Source organism: Danio rerio, chromosome 6 (genome assembly GCF_052040795.2).
Source record: "Danio rerio strain M-AB ecotype USA chromosome 6, GRCz13ab, whole genome shotgun sequence".
NCBI lineage: Eukaryota > Metazoa > Chordata > Actinopteri > Cypriniformes > Danionidae > Danio > Danio rerio.
Window position 1 is genome coordinate 12700001 of NC_141026.1, and position 26479 is coordinate 12726479.

At 35.3% G+C, this 26479-nt stretch overlaps 2 protein-coding genes and 2 long non-coding RNA genes across 55 annotated transcripts in view; 2 read left to right on the forward strand and 2 right to left on the reverse strand.

The window, feature by feature from the left end:
• marchf7 (membrane-associated ring finger (C3HC4) 7) overlaps nt 1-8063 on the reverse strand; it is a 30853-nt gene extending 22790 nt beyond the window's left edge. The window contains exon 1 of one of the 3 annotated variants that reach the window (XR_015492448.1): nt 8013-8039. The gene's annotated coding sequence lies outside the window, so the exon portion shown is untranslated. 3 annotated transcript variants of the gene reach the window in all.
• Nucleotides 8064-8212: 149 nt separating this feature from the next.
• On the forward strand, nt 8213-17143 carry LOC141386193 (uncharacterized). The gene is made up of 4 exons (XR_015493331.1): nt 8213-8296; nt 14342-14555; nt 14653-14854; nt 14935-17143. It is a non-coding gene; the product is annotated as an uncharacterized LOC141386193 (long non-coding RNA).
• LOC147843391 (uncharacterized) lies at nt 11680-26264 on the reverse strand. The gene is made up of 2 exons (XR_015493321.1): nt 25926-26264; nt 11680-16795 (listed from the first exon to the last, which is right to left on the reverse strand). It is a non-coding gene; the product is annotated as an uncharacterized LOC147843391 (long non-coding RNA).
• The window catches only part of baz2ba (bromodomain adjacent to zinc finger domain, 2Ba), a 171413-nt gene continuing 170768 nt past the window's right edge, over nt 25835-26479 (forward strand). For 37 of the 50 annotated variants that reach the window (XM_087256605.1, XM_087256622.1, XM_087256611.1 and 34 more), the window contains exon 1: nt 25835-25974. The gene's annotated coding sequence lies outside the window, so the exon portion shown is untranslated. Of the gene's footprint in view, nt 25975-26251; nt 26391-26479 lie in introns of those variants that run through there. The other 13 variants (XM_087256606.1, XM_087256608.1, XM_087256610.1 and 10 more) reach the window with 1 other exon arrangement.

Here is a 26479-nt window from a genome sequence, read left to right on the forward strand (position 1 = left end):
AATCAGCTATGTTTGATTAGAGTTGGAGCAAAACTGTGCAGAGCTGCGGCCCTCTAAGGGCCTACTCACACAATGCCATTCATACCGTGCCCAGGCCCGTTTCCTGGATCGTTTGAGAAGTGTTAGTGCGCTGAATTGGGCACAAGCACGGTTCACTTGGCCGGCCCTGGCCCGGTTGGAAGAGGTGTGCCTGAGCCTGGTTCACTTGGACTTTGGCGCAGTACGCTTGTGTGTGAGTGCAAAACGCGCCAAAGCCCGAAACTGAAAGCGAGACGTGACTTTTAAGGGACTGTTTCATATGGATTTATTAATAATTCTTACTGTTGAACGCAAGTGAACGCAAACTGCCGTAGTTTATTAAAGACGCAAACTCCTCACTGCACGACACCTGCGCGCCTTCAGCAGACCTCCTCATTCCTGCAGCACGAGAGCTTTATGATTGTTTATGAGCGCCAAAAGTGGCGGATCTGTTCGGTGAAATATCTGACTGCGTGTCCCCGCATCCCTAAGGACTGTTTGGCGAAATATTTGACGGCATATTAAACGACTGAAACGATGTAACTAGAGAAATCTCCACTGTGCTGCTGAGTGAGAGAGTGCTTCTCACTGAACAGCGCAGCAGCGATGACGTAAGCGTGGCGAAGCCCGTTTGTGTTGTGAGCGCGGGCCGTCGGGGGAGACAGGAGGGCGGACAAGCGTGCTTTGGCCCGGTTCGAGGCAACTGTACCTAGTGTGAGTACGGCCTAAGAATCCAGTTTGAGACCTATGCTCTAAAGCAATCTACAGTATAGCGCTATGAACATACCTGCCAACACTCCCGTTTTTCCCAAGATTCTCCCGTATTTCAGACTCCTACCTATTTCCCGTAATGTTCAGTCTGCCGGGAACTCCCGGAATTCCATTTCGCTCCTACAGGTACAGCCCCGCTAGCTTTTTGGTTCAGTCCCCATGCGCAACGAACCCAACGTGCAACCATCCTCAAACCTCTTCAGTTCGCGCGCACCTTCCCCCCGCCCCGAATGTTGGCAGGTATGGCTATAAATAAACATGTTGTGACTTAAGTGAAGTGCTAAAATTCAGAGGACTTGCAAACATATCCACATTTTTAAGTTCAAAATTTTCTCAATTGTCATTGTTGCACTTATTTCATCAGCATACTGACTTAAATAATCTGCAAATATCTGTCTATCAACAATTACATCTACAGTCATATCTGTACAGTATGTGGAATGTTTAGCATATGCATTTTTGCATATTTTGTAAGTGTATTGTCTAAAATGGCGCAAATACTTAGCAAAAATATATACTGTAAATGCAAATCTAACTGTATTCTGCATTTTCTGAGCCACACTTACAATGCTGTTGGTGATGATGTGGTAATAAAAAGTGATTTAAAAACAAAATTCTGCTTCCAGCTGCAATGGGCAGCACTGGGATATTTAATTACAGCATACTGCAGCTCAGGAACTTCAAACATCTTTTCAGCTCAAAGCACAAGAACAAAAACAGTATTCAACAGGAGTATACTAAAGCCTTTATTGGTTCAGAATGACAAGGGTCAGTAAATTATAACTTTTTTTTTTTTTTTGGTAAATGTAAATGACCACAGGGGGGAATGCTTGAAACAAGAATTACGTTTACATGGACATTGTTAATCAAATTATTTGCCTAAATCTAAATAAGACAATAATATGATTAAGGTGGTAACAGAGTTGCTTTTTTGATGTTTTCGTTTTGCATGTTACAGCACATAGATCAATTAACGTCATTGCGCCAGCACACTATCCACATTTCCTCCGGAGTTTCATGTAATTCTGGGTGTTTCATTTTTAATTTGTTGACTTTAACTGCAGTTTGGCACTTTCACTTTCATTCAGGTACATTTCAGAGTCCCAAAGTGTAGGTTAGACTGCTATAAGAAAATCTCTGTACCTGTTTCGGTCGGTTTATTTGACAAGAGTCTATCCTAATTAGCATTATAAATTTTGTAACTGTTGTATTTTGTATTGTTTTTTTTATTGCTTGTTTTAGTGAATGTCTGCAGCAATATGGTGATGCCCATAACAAATTTCCTGTCAAGGACAATAAAGTTTTACTACTACTACTACTACTACTACTACTACTACTACTACTACTTATATGTTGTGTTGTACGCATGCGTGTTCCCTTAAAATGAACTAGGGTTGTCACAATGCTGGAATTCAGTACCCTCTCCAGTGTTCCTGCATCTGTGCTTACACTCAGAAAAACTCAGTCATTTCTGTTCAGCACATGAACACAACGTCAAATCAGCGCAGTTTAAGAACATGCTCAATGGCGCTTAAATGTTAGTGGGACATTTTTAAAACTTCAGTATTGATTGGTAGCGAATTCTAGTATAGTGACAACCTTAAAATGAACTAAGACTTTAACTGACGCAGAAAAAAATAACATGCTTATAATTTAGTGTTTAAGAACAAACATTCAGGCAAAATAACATGATCGCTCATGGCTCCTGATGACATGCTTATAAATTCAAACAATCAAACATGATTAGCTGTAATCCACAGCCTCGGCAAACAATCCCAAGTATGTTCATGACAGTTTGGAGTGCAAGTTTGATGAAGACATATGCAAAGGACGCTGCTTGTTTTATTTAGGGTTAGGTGTCATTGTGTGAGAGGAAACATGCTCCAGACTGTTATCAACACACTCAGGACCATTTGTAGAGGTTGTGGACTAAATGTAAATTGTAATAAGTAATGTTAATAAGTTTTTGGGGACTCTAAAAGTGCATTGACATTGAATTTTATGAAAAAAAATAATTCACCAAGTGCCCTGGTTTCAGCTAAATATTGTCTATAAATGTTCTAGACAAGAAACAAAGTCCCCTACATCTCAGATGGCCTAAGGGTTAGTGAATTAAGCAAATTCAACCTTCAGTTTTAGATTACACAGTAACACGCACACACTTCCTCTCCCCCTGTAACAACCCCCCCCCACACACACATCTTCCAACTGAACCCTTCATCAAACCATCTATAAATACATCTCTCTCTCTACAGTAGAGTATCAAAATAGCCCCTTCCTGCAATGAAAGCTCTCTGCTGCATGTAAAGCTTTTTCCAAATCATGTTTGCCAAGTGAGAACATTGCTAAACTTAACCTGGAGGCCTGAAAGCACTGCTTCAGTCAGGTGTCAGGCCGAAAAAGCACAAGTGAGACAGGGGCTACTCCAGACTGAAAAAGTGTACTTGAAATGTACACCGACTTTCAGAACATGTACAGTAGACCTCAAAGCAGTGCATTCTCAAAACCAATGTTTTGCCACAGCTCTATGGATGGATCTTTTTATAATTTTCTCTTCATTTATTTATTTATTTATTTATTCATTGATTCATTCATTTAAAAAAAAAAAACTGTACATATGAAAACACAAAAAAACATGCTATGATATAGCATCAAGATCATGCATAACCAAAATGTGGCTCATGTTGTTGAGATACTGGGATTTCAGTAAGCTAAAAGCTGCGAAGATCAGTTGATTCATCAGCAGTTTGCTCGTGTGTCAGCTCATAGACAGACCAGCTGATCAACGTGTCCTTGAAATGCACGAGTCTCCCTAAATGAGTGATTGAACTCAGGAAACAGCAGTGAAGAGAGGCGAGCGGGTGACCTTCATGAACAGTCACAGTCTAGGGCTGTGCGATCAATTGAAAGAGTATCGAAATTGCGATTTAGACATCAGCCTTGCAGCACGATTTTCCCGCAGTAGGGTATTTGAACCAATCACAACGCAGTGCGCATAAACAGAGTGCGAGAACAGGAGACTGAATAGCCTGTGTATTCAGGGATGAGGAGTTCAGCAGAGGGTCAAAAAATAAATAAAAATAAAAAGTCAACTTCTGTGGTATGAGTTACTTTGGATACAGGAAGGCTGATGTATGGCAGAACCATGTAATTTGTTAATCAGTCATATATTGCATCTAAAAGCACACGGAAAGCGTAAACGCATTGCTTTCTTAAGCATAATCAATAAGCTTTGCGGTCACTCCTTTGTCGTGCTCGGTGACCATCAACCGTTTTCTCAGAGGATGACAACCTAACAGAACATTGCTGCAGTTCTGATACAAGTTTTATGCATGGAGAGAATTAAAAAGCACTTGGTGTTCAGGTGACTTGTGTTTGTCTGAGTTAACCAAAATGTGTATATTCCAAACAAAGTTGAATCGGTCAGTTCTTGTTACATGACTCGCATTCTGTTCAATTTCAAGTTCATTTTAAACTTTGTCTGAGATTAGATGCTTTCAGCTGGGTCCACCTAGCATACACGCGCGTGCTACTCTCAGTAGCCCCTTTCACACAGTGATACCGGTAAATATCCGAAAAATTTCTGCAATGACTTTACTCGTAAATTCAAAAGCGCTGTTCACAAAAGCAAGGATGTTACGGCATTTTTCCGAAAAAAAAAAAAATTCACACATCCACTCCAAAATACTAGTAAATTCTGAAATCATTAGCCAGAAATGAGCTCTAAACGGCTGCACTTGTATTTGTAAACATTGACTACATTACAGATTTTGTACATTACAAATGTCTGTTCTAGAGACAAATTGTTACAGTTTTACTAGGTGATTTTTTTTTGTTATGTCTATTTTAGAGACATGTTACAGGTCTTTGATAAAGATCTAAGTGTTTTTCTTTTGAAATACAATTCAGATTCACACAGTAAACACAGATTCAGTCGGTCTGTGACAAAATCATGATTAAATATTGCATTATTGTTCAAGAAAATTGTAATAAGGTTTCTCTTGCCCTTATCACACAACCCTAATGTGAACACAAAACGGCCAATCAACTGTGTTAAAGTACACAGTCAATAACGCAAAAATGTTAGGGGGAAATTAACGTTTTTAAAATTTGAGAACCGAGAGGTACATAAATTCCAGTATCGTGACAACACTAGTGGCTACATAACCTTAAAGGCCCCAGTATACTTTACCATTATTATTATTTTTTTTTTCTCATTTCAAGAACGGACTGAAATTACATTCTTTTAAACAAAATCGAGCTAAAACAAAGTTAAAAACAGCTATTTAAAGCCAACCTTATAGAAGGAGTTAATTTTGCATCTTAAACTCCTTTGAGCTACCATTGGTCTGTAATGATTATTGGTGGACATGTTATGAAACTCTGCCGTCTTTATTACGGGATTGATTTTGATTTGTATCTCACGTTGATGAAGGTCAGACCGGAGAACAACATCCAAAGCAACAACACCAAGTTAGCAATACGAATACACTGGACAAAACTGCATGTTTGTTTCAGGGCACCGACAACACAGATCTTGTATGTACAAAAGGCTGAAACATTATATTATTAAACTTTAGCAGATTGATCCAAATCCTTTGCCATGTCGACGGGCTCTAAACGCCTGGGGGGGTGGGGGTGAAATCTGACATTCACTATTCACTTTTACACTGCAGTGGACAGTAGGTTTTTTTCCCCCTTTACTACTGTACTTAAATGCCTTTCACTTTTTAGTGGGACAATTTTTATTTCAGGAAACTTGTACTTCACTTCATTACAAAACAAAATAGTGTACTTTTTACTAGTTAGAAGGATAAGTTACTAAAACTAATTCAATAAAAAAATATATTTCAGTTGTCAGTTGTTTGTAAAGTCAATCTGATGTAAGCCCACTGAATGAAATGCTTTAATGCAGATGCATCCGCATTCCTTTTGAATGAAGACAAATTAAACATAACATTGAATTACCAAAAAATAGCTCTCATGCCTTTTTTCCCCATTTTTGTAGCATAAAATGAATACATAACTAACATGGTTACATTACATTCTTCTTATATTTGTAAAATATTGCCCTCTGTCATGTTTGTCATGTGACAAAACACATGTTGTTTTTTTAGATTATATATCAGACCTCAATGTACATTTTGCCATTTTCACATGTTCGTACACTTTATCAAAATTTATCAGTTGTAGTTATCAGTGTATGACAGGTTTTGGCGATAACATTAAATGATCTCTAAAAACATAAAAAGATCATCAAGTAGGCTACTTCTTGCATTTAATTCTTAAGGACATTAAAAATAGTATACGTTTGCACTTCGACTCAAGCTAAAGTGAAAAGGAGGACAGAATACTTTTACTTTAATGAGAAGTAACTATTTTAAAAGATTCCTAGATTAGGTATTTACACGAAAGCAACAAACAGTAGAGGCATTTTTCAAAACTTGCATTTCGTAATACGTTTTCAAAATTTCAGCATTGTTGTTGCATAAACAAACAGATAAAATGCATACCTTTACTGTTTTTGCCTTTAAAAAAAATCTGTGTAAATGGCACCTGAGAAATATTTGACTATGGCATATGTACATTTGTACAGATCAGTGGGGAAATAAATTACAAACCCATTATTTTAGTCAAACGGTCCTTTAAGCCTCAACATTTCAAAGAACAACAACAAACTAAAGTAAAGTTGGTCTAATATTCACACATTCGATTAGTGTCAATAAGCTTTACAAAACTGAAAAGGACTAAATACTTTCTTTAATGATGCGTCACCATTTTCAAAGATTGCCTTTAGGTATTTACACAAAAGCAGTAAATAGCAGTGGCATTTTTTTAAACTTGCATTTCGTAATACGTTTTCAAAAGTTCAGCACTGTTGTCTAAACTAACAGGTAAAGTGCATAAATTTCCTGTTTTGCCTTTAAAAACATAAACATAAGCATCACCATTTCATAGAAAAATAAATAACTGATATAAAGTTGGTTTTATATTCACACCTTCTTTTAGTGCCAACTTGTGACACAGTCCCTATATTGCTTACCATGACACTTTGAATATTCGGTGTGAAATCGCATGCGAGTATGACTTCAAAACAACATTAGCACTATTTAAATGACTGTGAATAAATGGTGTACTTGAGAGTCATTGGCTGCTAATATGATTTCCCCATTTCGAACTTACAAAGAATACTTTTCTGAAAATATATTAAGAAGGTGAATACGCGAATACAAAACAAACTTTACCTCAATGAACAACAAGGCACACCTATAAAAGCCACCTGAGTGCTAAAAGTGAACGTCAAGCAGAACGAGAAAAACATTAACATCAGGGTGTGTATGTAACTTAACAGAAGGCAGAAGCAAAAGAGCCAAACCCCCGTGTGAAACCCTGTGGCTTTGTTTTCCGATTATGCAACCATTGCAGGAACATTTTGTTAAGCCCAGTCTTGCACACTTAACAAAATAATAAACTAATAAAACTCAGGAGCCATTTGAAGTAAATTTTTAACTCAATTTCCCCTTTCTGAGGAGCTTACAGCTATCTTTAAACCATGTATGCGCTCTTCCTTGATTTTGAGGGATGTTCGTCACTTTGTATGTCAAACATTTGAAGTGTCAACAGGTGCAAATTCTACTGCTACAAATGTTTTGCACCCAAGTGGTGCTTTATAACGTTGACCTACTAAAATGACACCTCCAGATCGGATCTCTTGTATAAACTTGACAGGACAAACAGCATTATTTTGACTGCAAACCACAGCTACTACAAATCAATCTGGTGAGATATCAGTGATTTGCATTAGCTCAGCACAGCTCTCGGGTTACAAGCGCACCAAAAAACAAAAATGCTAGCACATGAGGTAAACGCTGTGTATCTATCTCCGACAAAGGCTCCAGTAAATCAGACTGATTTAACCGAACGCATTAAAGAAAGGAGATGTTCGTGACATGCACCAGTGACCCGTTAAACTAGACGTCCTAGATTGCATGTGATCCCAGGAGTCAGGGGCATTAATAAACCAGCACTCTGCCAGATGTCTAGGCCTTGTTTTTGTTCGCTAGGACACTCCGTAACTACAGATAGAATCAAGCTCGCTAGGTTAACGGACGAATTAAACCCGTAAGCGATTACATTAGCACTTACCCAACGCAACCCGTTAAAGTGCAACCATCTAAAAGAGTTCAAATGCTCCGTTTGGCATCACTTCCTTGTGAACTCACCTCCGATTTTCCGTCTCTTCTGCCTTTAATATTAATGGCGTCCGTGTGTTGATATAGGGGGGGTCACGTGGTTTAATGTGTAAGCGGACACCGACAGGAAACGCGCAATTGATTGACAGTAGCAGCAGCCAGTGAATGACAGCGTTGCAAACACGCCCCGCCCCTGTTCTCTGAATGCGCTGACAAGATGCATGTTGCCTAAAATTATACATGTGTTCAGTGGTAAAACTCCAAAACAAAATTAGAGGTGCCGTTCAGACATCATCTTTGACTCTATCCAGCAGGTCAGTGTCATGAACTGGAAAGATAAAGCCTTAAATAGTTGAAATATGTTGTTAATCTAAAGATTTCACTGAATCTTCATTAGATTTATTGTTTTTTTTGTTTACATTTTTGCTAACGTTACATTTCGTGTAATACATTCAATGCAATGTAATGCATTATAAATCATAAAAGTGTATTATAAATTATAAATCATATATCCTTTTCACAAAAAACCCTTCTTTAATCTGAGAAATGTCACTAAATTACGAAGTATGCTATCCATCTCAGACGCAGAAAAGCTAGTTCATGCTTTAATGACTTCTATACTGGATTACTGTAATGCTCTGTTCACTGGTTGTCCAGCATCCTCTATTAATAAACTTCACTTCACAGTTCTTACCAGGGGTGCGTTTAGCAAACAACAGCATAACTAGTGGCTAAACTATAATTGTACTTTGCATCGTTTGGGAAATGAACGGTAGTGACCAGTGTTTCCCCAAAATAGTAGTTTCTCTGTCGCAGATTCATCGTTTCAACTAGGTTAGTTATACCTCCATATTGACGCTCTAAATAGTGTGAAGTAACAACTTCATTAGAGAAGAACACTATAATTTTTTGTGCAAATTATATTGTTTTACAAACACACGCATTTTTTAAAAAATCCAATATTATTTTTAGTAAAAATATGCACTCGTTTTCCATATTAAATGAAATATATGTAAACGACACGTACCGGGCCAATGTTTCGTTTTACAATATTATTGAGAATATTCTATTCTAGACCACAAAATGACTTAGCTAACACGTATTTTAATCTTTATTGAAATATTTAATTTAATAAATCATCTATATAAAGTCTACTTTTACAATTTGACACATTCAAACCACTGCTTAAATGTTCTAACCAACAGGCCCATGTCATATACAGTACAGATACATTTCTTAATAAATAACCTACTATAAATTAAAACCATCAACGTTTGCTTTATATTTTTGTTTTCACAAGCTTTGTAGGCGTAATGGAAATTCTGCAATAGATCGCCTGTAGCTTTTGTCATGAGCCATGGCTGCATTCAAACTGGCATTAACGTTTTCAAAGTGCACTACGAAGGGAACGCAACTGTCAATATGAAGATCGCTAAAACTGAACTACAAAAAAATACTTTGAAAGCAAATTACACCTAATAGAGAGGACTTTAATGTTTTTCTTCCTTCCAAGTTCAAATGTTGGAAAGTTCAAAACAAATAGGGCATAGGGGGATAACTGGGAATAGAACACAACCAGGAACAATTTTTCAAACTACAGCTTTAGAGGTGTAGTTGCAAGCATACAAGTTTGTGATGCAGTTTGTAAATGTTTGTTGGATCGATGGATTTGGGAAACGCCAAATCAAGGAACTATGTTTTTAATGACGTAACTTGTGATCTTAGTTGGCTAATGATGGTTTTCGTAAACACACCCTAGGTTTAGAAAATATGACCATATCACCCCAATTTTGTCCTCCTTACACTGGCTGCTTGTTAAAGTCTGTATTGATTATAAAATATTGCTTCTTACCTATAAAGCTTTAAATAAATAATACCTATAATATTATAATATTAATAATAATTAATAATACCTATAATATTAAATAGCTGTTTATCTAATCAACCATCTGTCTTGCTACAATCCAACATACTTTTTAAGATCTCAAAACTTCTGGTACACTCAGAAAGGTACATATTTGTAACTAAAGGGTCCATAATGGCAACGCAAAGGTACTTTTTAGGTACATTTGGGTACTAATATGCACCTTTTAGGTACCACTGAGTTCTATATGGGTACAAATATGTATCTTTTAAAAAGGTACTGCCTCAGTGACAGCTCCTGTTCTTTTATTTCTGAGCGTGCAGAACCCAGAAAAGCAAAGTCTACTAAAGGAGGTCGCGCCTTCTCATTTATGGCTCCTAAACTCTGGAATAGCCTTCCTAATAATGTCCGAGCCTCAAAAACACTTTCTCGATTCAAACTAAATTATTAACGAGCTCATTTACAATTCAATACCTTCCTAAATGTTGGTCAAACATGTATTTTCTTAAATTAATTAAAATAAACTTAAATAGTGTATATAAATCATAGAAGCACTAGAAATTATTGGCTTTTCTGCATATATTGGATTCATTAGATATGAAATTGGGGATGCAGTGTGCAGGACAATCGCTTCACAGCCAGAAGGTCGCTGATTCGAGTCTCGGCTGTGTAAATTGAAATTTCTGTGTGGAGTTCGCATGTTCTCCCTATGCTCGCGTGGGTTTTCTCCAGGTAGTATTAAGGTCTGATAAACCAAAAATTATGATTTCAAAATAAGTTATTTTTTTGAGCATTTTTGTCCTTTAGAAAATGAAAATCGGTTAGAATAGCAAATGTTTTCTGTTGTTGTGATCAGGTTTTTTATACCAAATATTTATCTCTTCACTCTTCTTATGTTAAATATTAAGATTATGTTGTCTTAAAATTAATACAAACAGGTTATGCTAAGCAACAAATACAAGAAAAGGTTAAAAGGCTCTAAACAACAACAAACATTATATTCAGAAATGTCATGGGTGATTCTTTTTACTCAATGGATTTCTCCCTCTACACACACACACACACACACACACACACACACACACACACACACATATATATATATATATATATATATATATATATATATATATATATATATATATATATATATTTTTTATTTTTTATTTTTTTTTTTATAGGGGCTGCACAATATTGAACACAAATCTTGACATTGCAATATTTTTTTTCTGCAATATGTATTGCAATATTTATAACATACATTGAAATATAATTTCACCAGATGACTTGAATAACTTTTTTTGCAAAGACTTGATTGATATAAATCTATTGTTATGTAATAAATACATATAATGAACAAAATACAGTCATAAATAAACACAATGGAGCAAATGTTAAAGTGAATTTAGTATAACAGTAACCGGGTTACAGAAATTTAATGATCAAATGTAAATTAACAATGCATAGTCTTCATCATATAAATTGTTCAATGAAATTAATCTTTATTAAACTTCTTTATGCTCAATTAAAATGCTTTGAACTCTCATAAAATGCTTTAATTGTCACAGGCCTTAAAAACACATGCACATGATTAACTTCACTCTCTTACGCTTAAATTCTCCATAAATCTCATGTGTTTTGACCTGATGTTCCTGGTCATCTATAAACCCAACTCAACATTGCATATCTTGCGATGTAACTATTGCCGACACACAAATTGCAATATCGATGCACAAATGATATATTGTGCAGCTCTAATAAGAACACAGATTAAGAGAGTAAAACCAAACATCCTCAGTATTATGAGACAATTAAGAGACTAAAAAACACTACTTTAAAATGTTACAATCTTTGTAATTTGAATTACAAATTGTACATAATTTGGTGTTTTTCCCTCTTTTCTTTTAATTCTTAGTGTTGAATGTACTTTGTAAGATGTAAAACTACTGAAAACAAAGCCAGTAATGCTAAATAAATTCTTCCTTATCCTTTTTTTAAAACTTGTTTCAATTGATGTAAATAGATGTTAAACATCAATCCAGAAAATGAAACACTGAACTGAGCAAACAATTTCCACTTATTAAAATATTTGTTTTAAATTGCTTTAAGTTGTGCTGTTCGTCTCATTGTCCAGTAGAGGGCTGCATAATGCACGATACAGTAATATCCGCACTCTCTCACTTTTGTTTGCTCAAAGCCACATGGCATTTATGCTGTCACTGTGTTAATTAAAACTATTGCAAAGCATGATAATAAGACAGTAATAATAACAACACTATGTGCAAACAAAACAACGTTGCCTCACGAGTTACAATATCTTAAAATACACCAACTGTATTCATATATTTGATTACCCAAGGCAAACAATTTGTCATTACGCACACAAGCTGAGAAAGAAAAAGAAAATCAATTTCTTAGTCTAAGAAGACTGATAGCTGATACCAAATGCGTTTTCAGTTGCATCCATTTTTTGACCGAACAGTTAAATTAATTAAGCAGCAGGCTTTTTGACTTTATTTCTGGAGAATATTAAATTAATTCCTTATAATTGGGTCATTGATCATGGCCGGAGATAAGCTACTTAAGAAGTACTTTATTTAATAACTGGTTTACTTTACAGAAGTCCATCTCTGCGTGCTTAAATCAGGACATACAAACGGGAAGTTCTTTTTAAAAAATAAAAGTTTTAAAAGATCACTGCCCTGATGCCAAGAGGGTTTTATTTGGAGGCAGGCTTTTACCCTGACTAATAGGGGAGAAGCTCTCTTTCACTCTTAATCCTTACATGGTGACAAAGGCCCTATAATGAAGAGGTCACCATCAGAACAAAGAGGGAACACAAGCACCACCCCCACCAGTGTTTGCCTTGTCCGTCTGCTGTCATGTTCGGCCTCCCACCAGAGGATGACTGGATTAAGGAAGGGTTCGGAGGTTTATGTTTGGAAAAGGAGAGGAAGCTCTGAATACAGTGCCCTTGCACTGAAATCTAATCTGATTTGGAAAAACTTTAGGTGTTCATCTTAAAGTTTGCATGAACTGGAAGTTGCTGAGACTTTCAGTATGCTGATGTACTTTCAGCTGAAATGGAGTATTAAGTAGGGGGTGGAGCTTTCTTTTGTGCATCATTCTCTTATAGTAAATGAACGGTAAGAGGGGTGTGGTTAAAGTCCCCATGAACCGGAAGCTGCAAGAAACAGAATATTAAATGTGAAGACAGTGGGCGTGGCTTGTTTTTCTACTGCGAGCTGATTGGATGTAGTGAAGTAGGCATTTCATTCAGAAAGATTGTAAAAAGGGTTTTGGATGAGTTAAGGGAGAGCGGGGCACAAACACTTTTTTGGTTTTGGCCAAATAATTAACAAAGTAATTGGGTTATGTGGCAGTACAGTGGCGCAGTGGGTAGCACAATCGCCTCACAGCAAGAAGGTCGCTGGTTCGAGCTGGGTCAGTTGGCAATTCTGTGTTCCTCCAGGTGGCCTGGGTTCCCCCACAAGTCCAAAAACAAATGGGTGAACTGGGTAAGCTAAATTGTATGTGTGTGAATGAGTGTGTATGTTTCCCAGGGATGGGTTGCAGCTGGAAGGGCAGCTGCTGTGAAAAACATATGCTAGATAAGTTGGCGATTCATTCCGCTGTAGCGACCCCAGATTAATAAAGTGACTAATCTAAAAAGAAAATGAATGAATGAATGTAATGGGGTTACCAACAAGTATGCCCAAGCCTCTCCTACAAATGAGCACTGAAAGTACGGTCGCCAGATCTATGGTTTCTGTGCAGTATTGCCAAAAGTGCCAGGAATAAAAAAATGTACTATTTACCCCACCAGCGGGGCAGACAGAGGGATTTTTGTAACACTTAAAAAGTCAGATTTCACACAATTAATTTAAATTCAGTTTACTTTAAATAATGTATTTTCTCAGTATTTCACTTTTTTTATACAATGAATTAGGCATGGGCCGGTATAAGATTCTGACGGTATGATAACCTTTGATAAAAATTTCACGGTTTTAGGGTATTGTGATTACTGCTTTGAAGTATATTATCTTTAAACGTCTGGGTAAAAAACGTCTGGGTAAAAAAACAACAAATCCCCCACAAAACTAGCAATGTGAGCTAACAAAATCATATGGTTAGTTTGATTTCATTTGTACTTTAAGAATAGTGTGGTTGAAGCTGTCAAGTTGACGTCAACTGAGAATAATCACCACTCCAAACGCAAAATCAAAACAAACATTTTACGTTGAAGAAATTAATGGTTCACCTAAAGAATAACAACGTTCGCTACAAAAATGAACATTGTAAATTTAGATTTCATACAGACGTAAAACAGTAGAAAAGTTTAAAAGGGGCTAATTCAGAGCATGTCATAGGAAATGCAGTCAGTCACAACTTAGTTTAAAAAAAAACAACAACAACAGCAGCAGCGAACGGATCGAGGGTAGAAGTCAGCAGCTTCAGACATGGCTGAAAGAATGTCTGGCCTCCTTCTTCACAGATGTGTAATCACAAAGGAATGCCTGCAGACCACTCGGCTTTTCCACCGTTTTCTAGTCGCTTTCCCACGCCTTCCACTGGTCTCCAGCCTCCTGCTTTTTTCCTGGCTGAGGTTCACAGCACACGAACGCACCTCAGAGGGTCATGCGTTCACAAAGGACACAATGCCACTTCAGTCAGCGAAGCACTGCACAGAGCCCGAAATAGAATTGGTGGTGAGAATAAGTTCGTCTGCCCTCCCATTCATGTGATCGTCGTTACTCACACGCACTTCCCCAACATCTGACAAGAGTTTCTCTCTCTCTCTCTCAGTGTCTTCAGAGCATCTGTTTGCTGAGTTTTCCATCTGAAATGTCAGCCGGCGAAATTAGCTGGAGCTTTCAGCCACTTTTGTTTGCACTACATGATTGCGATTGTGATAATCAAGAAGTGTGGCAATCGGCAAAAACACATGGTGCAGTTTACTTTCGTTTTGAAGATCATGGACGCTAATCCCTTACAAGTGCATAATGCGGTGTGTTCAAGCTCATTTTCTCTTGATTAGTGTAATGTTGCAGTGTAAACATCCTATTCTGTTCTTCTCTTCACTCTCAGGATGTCTGGGAAAGTATCGAGAGCTGACTGGGAAGAACTACCTGTTAGTTGTTTATGATTTTGCAGTCCTCCAGGTGTATAGTGACTGCTGTGATTATCCCTGCTCCACCCAAAACCACCCTGCTGAGTGGAGATGGATGGCTCATGGGGGATAAAAACACACTCGAGCACACACACACACACACACTAGAGCATGTTGCCAGGGTGTTGAGACACGGCTATTACCACGGTGTTGCTGATGGCCTAGTTTTGATCATACAAAAAGGAGGATCCTCCGAATGTCTGACCCCGCTCTCCGCCTAGAGCACAGGCAGCGCTGAGGCGAAATGACTAATTAAAGCAGACGTTGTTTTTGCATAAATCAAGGTTTGATGCAGACTGACAGTTGGCGTGAAACATTTAAATAGATTTCCTCAGAAGGGAAAGGGAGAACAAATGCGAGCGTTCAGTTGGCATTATGCAATTTAGCGTTAGCCAGACAGGAAAGGGGAGGTTCGCAGGAAGGTGTTTTGAAATGAGATCATTAAAAAGAAGTTGAAGGTGAATAAGACTGAGGAGCGCTCACAGCTTTGTCTCTCTCTTGGTTGCTTTTCACATGTCTGTCTTTGAAGGCGCACAACAAAAGCCAAGCGAGCACATTCGGAATTGATGCAATAACATCCTTGTTTTCAATGCCCTTGGCACCGATGCTAGTAGCCATAAATAGCTTCCATATGACATTCGTAACAGCGCATGTGTGTATATAAGTGCGCGATAAAGCTAGCGTCGTTCCATTGTTCCAGCTGAGCAGAATGTAATTGAGAGCAGTGCATCAAGGCCAGGGAGAATCATTTATGCACACTCCTTTAATTTCAGAATAATTCTTACAACTGTTGTTTAAGGCCTCATTTTTAAAAGGGAATTTATGTTAAATATTTCCATTAGCGCCTTGCACTGTAGGCACTGCGATCATTTAAACAGTCACCCAAAAGGGTTATTAAATAATATTATCTTTACAAATGGAAGCAGGCGCAGCCGCTGAAAGCTAATCTTGGGAAATTGATCAGCCGCACAGGCTGTCCTCTGTTTTTCCTTCCTTCCATCCATGAAAATGTACCTCTGTCTTTTTTTTTCTTCGTCTTCCACAGGATGGATGTTGAAGGGTTGCTTGACAGATCCTATTTTACTGATCTTGGTGAACGCTCAATCTATTTTCCTCCCCCCCTTTATTAATCCTCCTAATGTTTTCTCTCCTCCTCCGGCGGCTGATGCACTCTTTGATATATCATTGCTGAAGGGAGCGAGGGAAAATGTCAATTACGACTGTTAAATGTGAACATTTAACTACTGTACGGATGTTAGAACCGATGCTGTAGTTTTATAAGCGGCCTGGTATGTTGAAAAGCGGATGGTTTCCTCGCTTTATTGGTCAGGTTAAGATGAACTCTGCCACCACTTAAGGGAGCTGCTCTGAAATAAAACATGAAATGTACTTTTTTTGCCCCTTCAAACCATGCTTTGATGATAAAATGATGTATATTTGGTTTCTGGGATGGAGGAATTAAAAGCTTTTCCTCTGAGCTCTGCAGTCTGACTCAGACCAGTTAGGAATGATTGCATCTCGATGAGAAGATACTCCATTTTAAAGCCACGACTAGATTCAGTTTTTTTTCCCCACACATTAATGACCCCTTCCTGGAAATGAGCGTGTGTGCGGGAGAGAGTGAGCGAATGAGCAAGAGAACAAGGGCTGATGTCAGTGGTCTGTCACACCTCATGTGGTTCTCCCCCGTGGGTCTGCCACTCCATCACTTCCTATCTGTTTACCTCATCGCCGCCATATTAACAAGACTTTCTCCACATATAGATGATGATGATGCACCTACAGTAAACACAAGAGCAAATTAGGTTAGCATCTGTTCTCATTCCTGTGCAGATACATTACATCCATAGGTCAAAGGTCAGCTTATGTGCAGGCATTATGATCACGATTGCTATACACAGTGATGCATCATGACCAGGGTGCAAAAATGTATTTACTGCTAATGAGAAATATTTTCAGGTGACCTTGAAACTCTATTTTCTTTAATTGTTTTTTTTTTTTATAAATAATAATTAATGGATTAAATAAGTTGAACGTTTTTCAATCGCAGCTGTCAACTGCACCTGCCACAAAAGTGGTTTTCCATCTCATATTTATTGTTTAAGTGGATTAAAACCCGTTGCCATGTAAAAAAAAAAAAAAAAGCTTTCTGTTTTAAATGAATTTTCCACCAAGGTAAAGAAACTCAATTTTGTGTACTAAATGATTTGTGTGTTTAATTTTAATCAGCAAGGTCAGAGTATCGTTCAGTGATTCAGTTAAATCCATGCAGTGCTGCATGTTTAATTAATTCTGTTTTATTTAGTTTTCATTTTATATCCTGATAATAAATTTAATGAATGATATAATAAATGACAAAATAAGTTATATATTTATTTATTTATAATTTTTTATTAGTAGTTACAGTATATTTTTAATTAGCATTATATAATTATTTTATAAGTATTTTTATTTTTTTAATCTTAAACAGGGTTTCCGCAGGGTCTTAAATTGTCTTAAATTTTAAAAACAACATTTTAAGTCTTAAAATATCTTCAATTCACTAAAATATGGTGTTGCATATGGTGTTTGTATCTTAAATAATTTTTAATAGGTCCTAATTTTTCTTTGTCCATGGAAAGCTACTCAATCAGTAAAACCAAAAATTTGACAAAAAGAAAAAAAAACCTTAAACAAAAGTTAAATTTTACTGTTTACCTATTTGGTTTAATTATCTTTCTTAAATGAACATTTGTTTTTAAATAATGTTTGTGTTTTTGACAAATATAATATATATATATATATATATATATATATATATATATATATATATATATATATATATATATATATATATAATTTTTTTTATTCTAAAACAGGGTTTCTGCAGGGTTTTTAAAAGTCCTAAATTGTCTTATATTTCTAAAACAACATTTTAGGCTTTAAAAAGTCACTTAAATTCACTAAAATATGGTGTTGCAAGTCTTAAATAATTTTAAAAAGGTCTTAATTTTTCCTTGTCCATGTAAAGCTACTCAATCAGTACGACCAACAATTTATTTAAAAAACATTTAACAAAAGTCACATTTTTAAATTATTAATCAATTTGGTTTAATTATCTTTCTTAAAATAATATTTTCCACTGACCCTTAGAAAAAAAACCTTAGCATTTTTTTCTATAATCTGAAATTTCATTCCAAATGGTCTTAAAAAGGTAAATTTGACTTGGTAAAACTTGAAGAAACCCTGTAAAATGAGACCAGTTTAAAATTGTTTTTACTCAAAAAAAAATTGATTTGTTTTATTCTGTAAACTTCTGATGACATTTATAAAAGAAAGTTTTTTGCTTTGTTTTTTAGATAGATAAAAAGGTGCAATGTTTTCAATGATATATACAATCATTTTTAGAAAACATGTTAACTGCATGTGGATTTTGAGTTAAATTGTTATTTTTTTAATTGTCAATTTCTGGAAAAAAGTAAAAGCCAATATTAATATTTGAAGTTTGGAAGGAATCTTATCAGACCTTTATCAGAATAAACAAATATTAATCATTTGTATTATTTGAATTCTAATGATTCTATATAATTATTCATTAAGAAGATGTCTCTTCCTTACACATAAACAAACCATCGAGTAGGTAGATGACAGAGCATGTGCTCGATGCAGTCAGATAAATAAATGGTTTTCACTGCTGACTCACATACAGGTGTGTGTATATCACAGCAGACAGCCTGTATTTTAACTCCACTATGAGCCATAATCAAGCGGCTCGCTCTCTCATTTGCAGTCAGATATATTAAGAATTTATAGCTGTATAAATTATGTAAACATTTAAAGGTCATCTTTTATTTATGGATACAAACAGCAGCACTGACAGAGGAACAAACAGCTTGAATACCTAACAGAAACATTTCTGCTGTTTCCAAACGGCTCCTCTAATTGTCAGTCTGACGTGGTTTCTGAACGCCAGTTGCTCCAAAGTCAGTCGTGAGAAAAATGCTCCTTACTTTTTCTAAAAACAGGCTAATAAGGCAAACTATCGTCTCTTTTGCACTGATTAGCTCTTTGCCTAGTGATTTTATGCAAGACTAAGTGAGAGGATCGCAATTCAATTATTCCAGGAAGCAAAACCTTAAGGCCAGCAAATTGCGTAAAGACACTATTTGAGTCTCTTGGAGAGAAATTTGTGTCATTGGAAATTAAACGCTTTTGTGGCGCTGCAAGGTTAGTGTTGTTAATGGTATTAGGGAATGTGGTGTTCTGAGATGATTAAAATCTGTGTTGGAGAGAGAGAAAGAGAGGGGTGAGAAGGGAAAGAGGAGGAAAAAAAAAATCAATAGCTGCAAGCACAGCTCCCGCTCTAGATGGACATCTCCCCTGTCTTTATGCACCCTAATAGAAAAATAACAATTAAATCCAAATCGCCGCATTAATTTGGTTTCCATCAGTCTCGGGGGAGATCATCTTTACCAGTTATTATTCGCTAGGTTATTATATCTTCTAATCAAGCCTCTTAAGAAAAAAAAAAAAAAAAAACAGGCCAATGGAAGAGACAGGCTGTGTTCCCTCCACGTACCCCTCCCCCAGCAGGCTTGCATTGCACTCATTGTACTTGTGCTTATTATGTTTCAAATGACCGAGGTACGGCTGACATTCTGGCTGCATGCGGAGAGGCCCAGCCTCCGTTAATGACGCAGCTCATAGTCCTAAGAGCCTCAGCTCCTCACCCACCCACCCACACACACACCCCAACCCCCAACACACTGGCTCTAATGAAGAACCACCAACACAATTACAAACCCCGGTGTGTCTCTGCTGGAAGAGGGGAGGAGGTTATACACATAGTCAGTCAGAGGGAGGAATATTGTCATCATGTGTGCACACACACACAATTATGGCTTCTTTACTGTGGTGGAGGTGGTCTGATGATCACAGATAAACACAGGCACAAACATGCGCACGTGTTCTGATGCACATTTTGCACACGATGGTCCCCTCTTGTCCTCCTACTCTCTGGTGCACTGATCCCTGGAGGCCTGCCTGCCACTCCAAGGCCCTCCATAAGCATCCCTTTCACCCACCTTCATCTCCACAGGTGAGGAGGGGGTGCAGAGGAAATCAATGAGCCCATGCATAAATTGCTGAATGAATGCGTGTGTGTCCTCTATAGGCTCTGATGCGTTGAGAAAGACCACTGACTAGTTCTCCAGTGAACAATCTCAAATTTTTGTTTCATTACATGCGCATTAAAATGGCATCGGTGGTGTTTAGCGATGAAGCCACAAACGCTCTCCAATTATAATCGGAACGAGGACACCAGTTGTAGTTACATGACTAAAACACTAGTTCTTTCTAACTACAGCGCAGGCGTGAATTATTAAAAATGTGCCTGACTGTTTGCAACACTCACATGAACTGTCAGGGGCGTGACATGTTTATCAGATGTAGATTATTAATGATATTTGCTAAAAGGAAAAACTAAACAAAAAGCAACCAAATAATTTAAAATAATGAAGTTATTAAATATTATTAAGCACATTATGTAATATGTATTGCTCAAATATATTACATGCAAAATAATAGTCATATAAGCATAATTACATTAAATATAACAATAATCACATGTTTAGTTTTTATTACAAATTTATATGATAAATCTATAATTATTTTCCAATCAAATTATTATTGGTGTAATTTACATAATATAAATATTTGTACATACATTACATGCTTAGTAATATAAATTAATAATAATTACATTAATAATAATCACTTTAATAATTATACAAGTTATTTAAAATGACAATATTATTTGTGAAAAAAATCATGTGTGACATGTTTATAAGATGTAGATTATTAATGATATTTGCTAAAAGGAAAAACAAAAAAGTAGACAAATAATTAAAAGTAATTAAGTTATTAAATATTATTAAGCACATATATTAAATATTTATTACTCTAATATATTAAATAGAAAATAATAGCACATTAATATAATATTAAATATGTTTTCTCAAATATATTACATACAAAATAATAGTCGTTTAAACATAATTTACATTAAATATCACAATAATATCATGTTTAGCTATACAAAATTAATATGATGAATGTATAACTAATTGACAATAAAATTATTATTGATGTAATTTACGTAACAGATATTTTAACATACTTAGTAATATAAATTATTATAATTACATTAATTATAGAAGTTATTTAAAATAAAAATATTATTTATAAATAAAATATAATGTGTGACGTTTATAAAATGTATATTAATATTTGCTAAAAGGAAAAACAAAATAGACAAATTATTAAAAAGAATAAAGTTATTAAATATTATAAAGCACATCTATTAAATATTTATATCTCTAATATATTAAATACAAAATAAGTCATATCTACAAAGTTACATTAAATATCACAATAATATGTTTATACAAAATTAATATGAAAAATGTATAATTACTTTAAAATAAAATTATTATTGATTCAATCTAAATAATATAAATATTTTAACACACATTACATGCTTAGTAATATAAATTAAAAATAATTACATTAATAACTATACAAGTTATTTAAAATGACAATATTATTTATGAACAAAATATCATGTGTGACATGTTTATAAGATGTAGATTATTAATGATATTTGCTAAAAGGAAAAACAAAAAAGTAGACAAATAATTAACAAACAAGTAATTAAGTTATTAAATATTATTAAGCACATTAATATAATATTAAATATGTATTGCTCTATATCACAATAGTCATTTAAACAAAGTTAACATTACATAATGTCACAATAGTAATAATGTCATCTTTAGTCATACAACATTAATATGATAAATCTGATAAATTTACAATCAAATTATTACTGATGAAATTTACATAATATAAATATTAACACACACTGCATGCTTTGTAGTATAAATTAATAATAATTGCATTAATAATTATACAAGTTATTTAAAATAAATTATTTACAAACAAAATATTACGCGTGACATGATTATAAGATGTAGATTATTAATGATATTTGCTGAAAAGAAAAACAAAAAGTAGACAAAGAATTAAAACTAATAAAGTTATTAAATATTATTAAGCACATTAATATAATATTTAATATGTATTGCTTAAATATATTACAAACAAAATAAGTCATATACACATAATAAACATTTAATAATATCACAATAATATATGTAAATATGTTTAGTTACACAAAACTAATATGATAAATGTATAATTAATTTACAATAAAATTATTATTGATGTAATTTGATTTTTGATCCGTTTATTAAACTTTCAAAGATATAACAAAGTAATTTTATAGAGAAATTTGAACAATTGTTATTCCCACTTCTACCCTCTAAACAAAATTAATTAACAGTTATCCAAAAAGACAAGTTAGAAATAAAAAAAATTAATATTAAATAAATTTGTAATAAAAAAATATATAAAAAAACATACAGACTACACATGTACCTTGATAACCCAATATTATAAACATGAATTCCCAGGTATATAATGTACTTTATTACATTTGCTTTGCAATTGAAAGACCCTAAGGTTTAGATTGACAGTCTGTAGAGATACTCACATGCTCAGAATTTTTTTAATGGGTCCCATGTTTCAAAAAAAGCCTTAGTATTGCAATTTGTTGTAAGCTTGATTTTTTCAAAATAGATGAAGCAACCAGTTGTCAAAACTCAGGGGAAATTTTTGTTTCCATAATAAAAGAATACACTATCTAGCTAACAGTGTCAAAAATGCAAGGGCAAAATGCAACCTTTATTTAATTTGATATATGTCTGATAATATTTTTTCTTCTGGAGAAAGTTTTATTTTGGCTAGAATAAAATTTTTATTAATTTAATAATAATATTAATAATATGAATTTTTTAAAAACTATTTTAAGGTCAAAATTATTAGCCCCTTTAAGCTATATTTGTTTTGATGGTCTACAGAACAAACCATCGTTATACAATAACTTGCCTAATTACCCTAACCTGCCTAGTTAACCTAATTAACCTAGTTAAGCCTTTAAATGACACTTTAAGCTGTAGAAGTGTCTGTATAAAAAATCTGGTAAAATATTATGTACTGTTATCATGGCAAAGATCAAATAAATCAGTTATTAGAAACAAGTTATTACAACTATTATGTTTAGAAATGTGTTAAAAAAATCTGCTCTCTCTTAAACAGAAATTGGGGAAAAAATGAACATGGGAGCTAATAATTCAAGGGGGCTTTCAACTGTATATGATTACTTTTTGGTAAAAATCATTTGTGTTCATTCATTCATTTTATTTTCAGCTTAGTCCCTCTATTAATCTAGGGTCACAACAACAGAATTAACCGCCAACTTATCCAGCATATGTTTTACACAGAGGATGCCCTTCCAGCTGCAACCCATCACTTGAAAACATCCATACACACTCATTAACACATACACTACGGACAAATTTATCTTACCCAATTCACCTATAGCGCATGTCTTTGGGCTGTGGGGGAAACCGGAGCACCCGGAGGAAACCCACACAAACACAGGGAGAACATGCAAACTCCACACAGAAACGCCAACTGACCCAGCCGGGGCTCAAACCAGCGACCTTCTTGCTGTGAGGAGATTGTGCTACCCACTGTGCCACTGTGCTGCCCATCATTAATATTTTTAAAATATATTTTAAAACAGAATACAAATCAAATTAAATAAAGGTTTAATTAAATACAATTGACATAATATTTTTAACATGCATTACATGCTTAGTAACATAAATTATTAATAATTACATTAATAATTTTACAAGTTATTTAAAATGGCAATTATCATTGAAATCAAAATAAATAATGATACAGGAACTGAGATCTATATTTCTTTTGCTAAAAGTAATTTCTATTTTATATATATATATATATATATATATATATATATATATATATATATATATATATATATATATATATTTTTTTTTTTAAACAGAATACATATCAAATTAAATATTTCATTAAATATAATTTACATAATATTATTTTTTAACGTTAAATGCTTAGTAATATAAATTAATAGTAATTACATGAATATACAAGTCATTTAAAATTATAATATTAATTGCAAACTATTAAATAATGATATAGATATAGGAACTGGTATCTATGATTTACTTTTTAAAAATATTGTCTAAAACTGACTGCATATCAAATTAAATGTATATTTCATTAAATATTTACACTTAAACATTAAAAAAGTAATAGCATTTATTACAAAATAATTACATTCACTATAATAATAGTATAACTACTATTTGATACAAAAGTATGTCACACTCTGAATTGTATGCATGTATGTGCATCTTGTCCCACAGCTAATAGCCGCTTTACAGCACAAAAAAGAGCTTTCTGTTCATCACACATGGTATAACCTCAGCGCACGCAAGTCTGGCATAATCTGAAGCATGAGGCTAAACTCTGAAGAGTTGCCCCTCTGCCCCCTCCTCCTCCTCCTGCCCCTCTCCCACTAAGGAGTGGCAGCGTGTCCCTCCTCGCCCCCCCCCTTGTTGTTGTTTTCTTGCTGAATGAAATAATCTCCCACCCCCTTCATCCCTCACCCCATGCCACCCCCTGGCCCAGTCTAGGTCAGAGGGCCCCCCTCAGCCTGTTGCTGATTGTGAGTGCAGCGGCAGGGAGAAAAAGCACACAATTAGGCACAGATGGCTGTCTGCCTCGTGGTGCCCAGCTCGGCTCCCGCTGCAAAGGGCCATTCTGCCGCCTCTCGCTTTGCCCGCAAGTGTAATTCAAATGAGAGATCAATGAGCGTCAATACCAAAAGTAACAGTTACAATTGTTGTGCCTTTTATTTTCTGTTCCTCCTGAGAGTCGTGGGGGCAGATCCTCTTTTTTTTTTTTTTTTTGTTCAACGTGAGATGACATCAGCTCACACGATGCCACTATCTTTTGGATTACGGAAATTCTGTTGTCAAATGGGAGCGTTATCACCTTGTCTCACTCCCCTGATGATTTGAGGGGAAATAGGGTCAGATTAGCTGGGTTAATCCGTAATCCCTGAATTTAGCTATTGAGGTAACCGGAGACAAATGCAATCAAGTTTGATCATGCGTCGCTGTCTTGAGGTTTATCTGACAGCTTTTGAATGACAAGTAACCAATCTTAGAATTAAATTTCCATTTCACTGGACGCCATATTATCAGATTTCCAAGGCTATTGTACAGCTTGATGTCTTCACGTTCATTTGAAAACACACAATCTCATTAAGGGCTGCCTTGTAACTTTTATGCGCTAGGTGGCAATTTTGATGATAATGTGATTTGAAAAAAATAAAAACGTTTTGTTTCAACAAAGTCAATTAAAAAAAATGCCTAGCCATAATGTAAATATTATCATAATAAATTCTAAATTTATTATGAATACATTATATCAATTATAAAGTTATAAAAAAGGGAAAAATATAAAAAAAATAAAAAATAATTAACGACAACACAACACAAAATAAAGCGTTGAAAAAAACAGCAGCAGCATCACAGCGTTTTCGCCTCTATGTCATTGACAGATGTTTAGTAAACACTAAACGATGCTGAAAACACAGCCTGCAATGTGCACAAATCGGACTCTTGCACGCTCTCGCCTATTCGCAGCGAATAAAAGTTTTATCGTTTAAGTATTGTCCGCTGACGTCACTTTGATTCCTTGAAGTGAGGCAGAATAAACCTTGAAAGGACTCTCCTTCAATCTGCTGTTCGTAACTAACACACACACACAAACACACACACGCAGTCACTCACTCACTCACACACACACACACCGAGACTCAATTACTGCCCAATTCCCTTCTTCATCATCTCCTGCTACACCGGCCTCTTCCAAAAGCAAATCGAAAAAGGAAAACAAAGAGAAACGTTACCTGAAGTGATACTTCGAAGCCGGAATTACGCGAAGTGTCAAAACTAAAGGTAAGTTTTGAATTTATTGAGAGCTGGATCAGTTATTTCATTGGAGAATCAATGTTGTGTCGCTGGCTGGCTTGATTTCTTAGCGAGGGCAGCTAACTCGATAGTTTCTTTAGGTTTGGCTTCGCGTGTCCCTCGAGCGTAAAAAGCGGAAAACTTGTCAAAACCATTTCGACGGTGTTGTCGGGAAAAGCCGTCCGAGAGACGTATTCCGATGCGACCGCGAATATCGCAAAACTTTACGAGTGGATACAATGTTGCGCGCGGGGGTTGTGACTTCATAATAGGAATCTGCCTTTGTGCCCTCTCGCGTGCGCTTTAACTGTTACGGTTTTTAAACGTAAACTGTTTGTAAACACTCGCGAATGAGCCCAAACATGTTTTGTAAAGAGTAAGCGCTTCCCGGTGGTTCGTTTTGGGTAGGTAAAAACGTAATATTTGATTTTAGAGGATTTGTTTGAAACGGTCGATGCGGGAGAGTCACTTGGAGGAGCTGAAGCTACCTTTG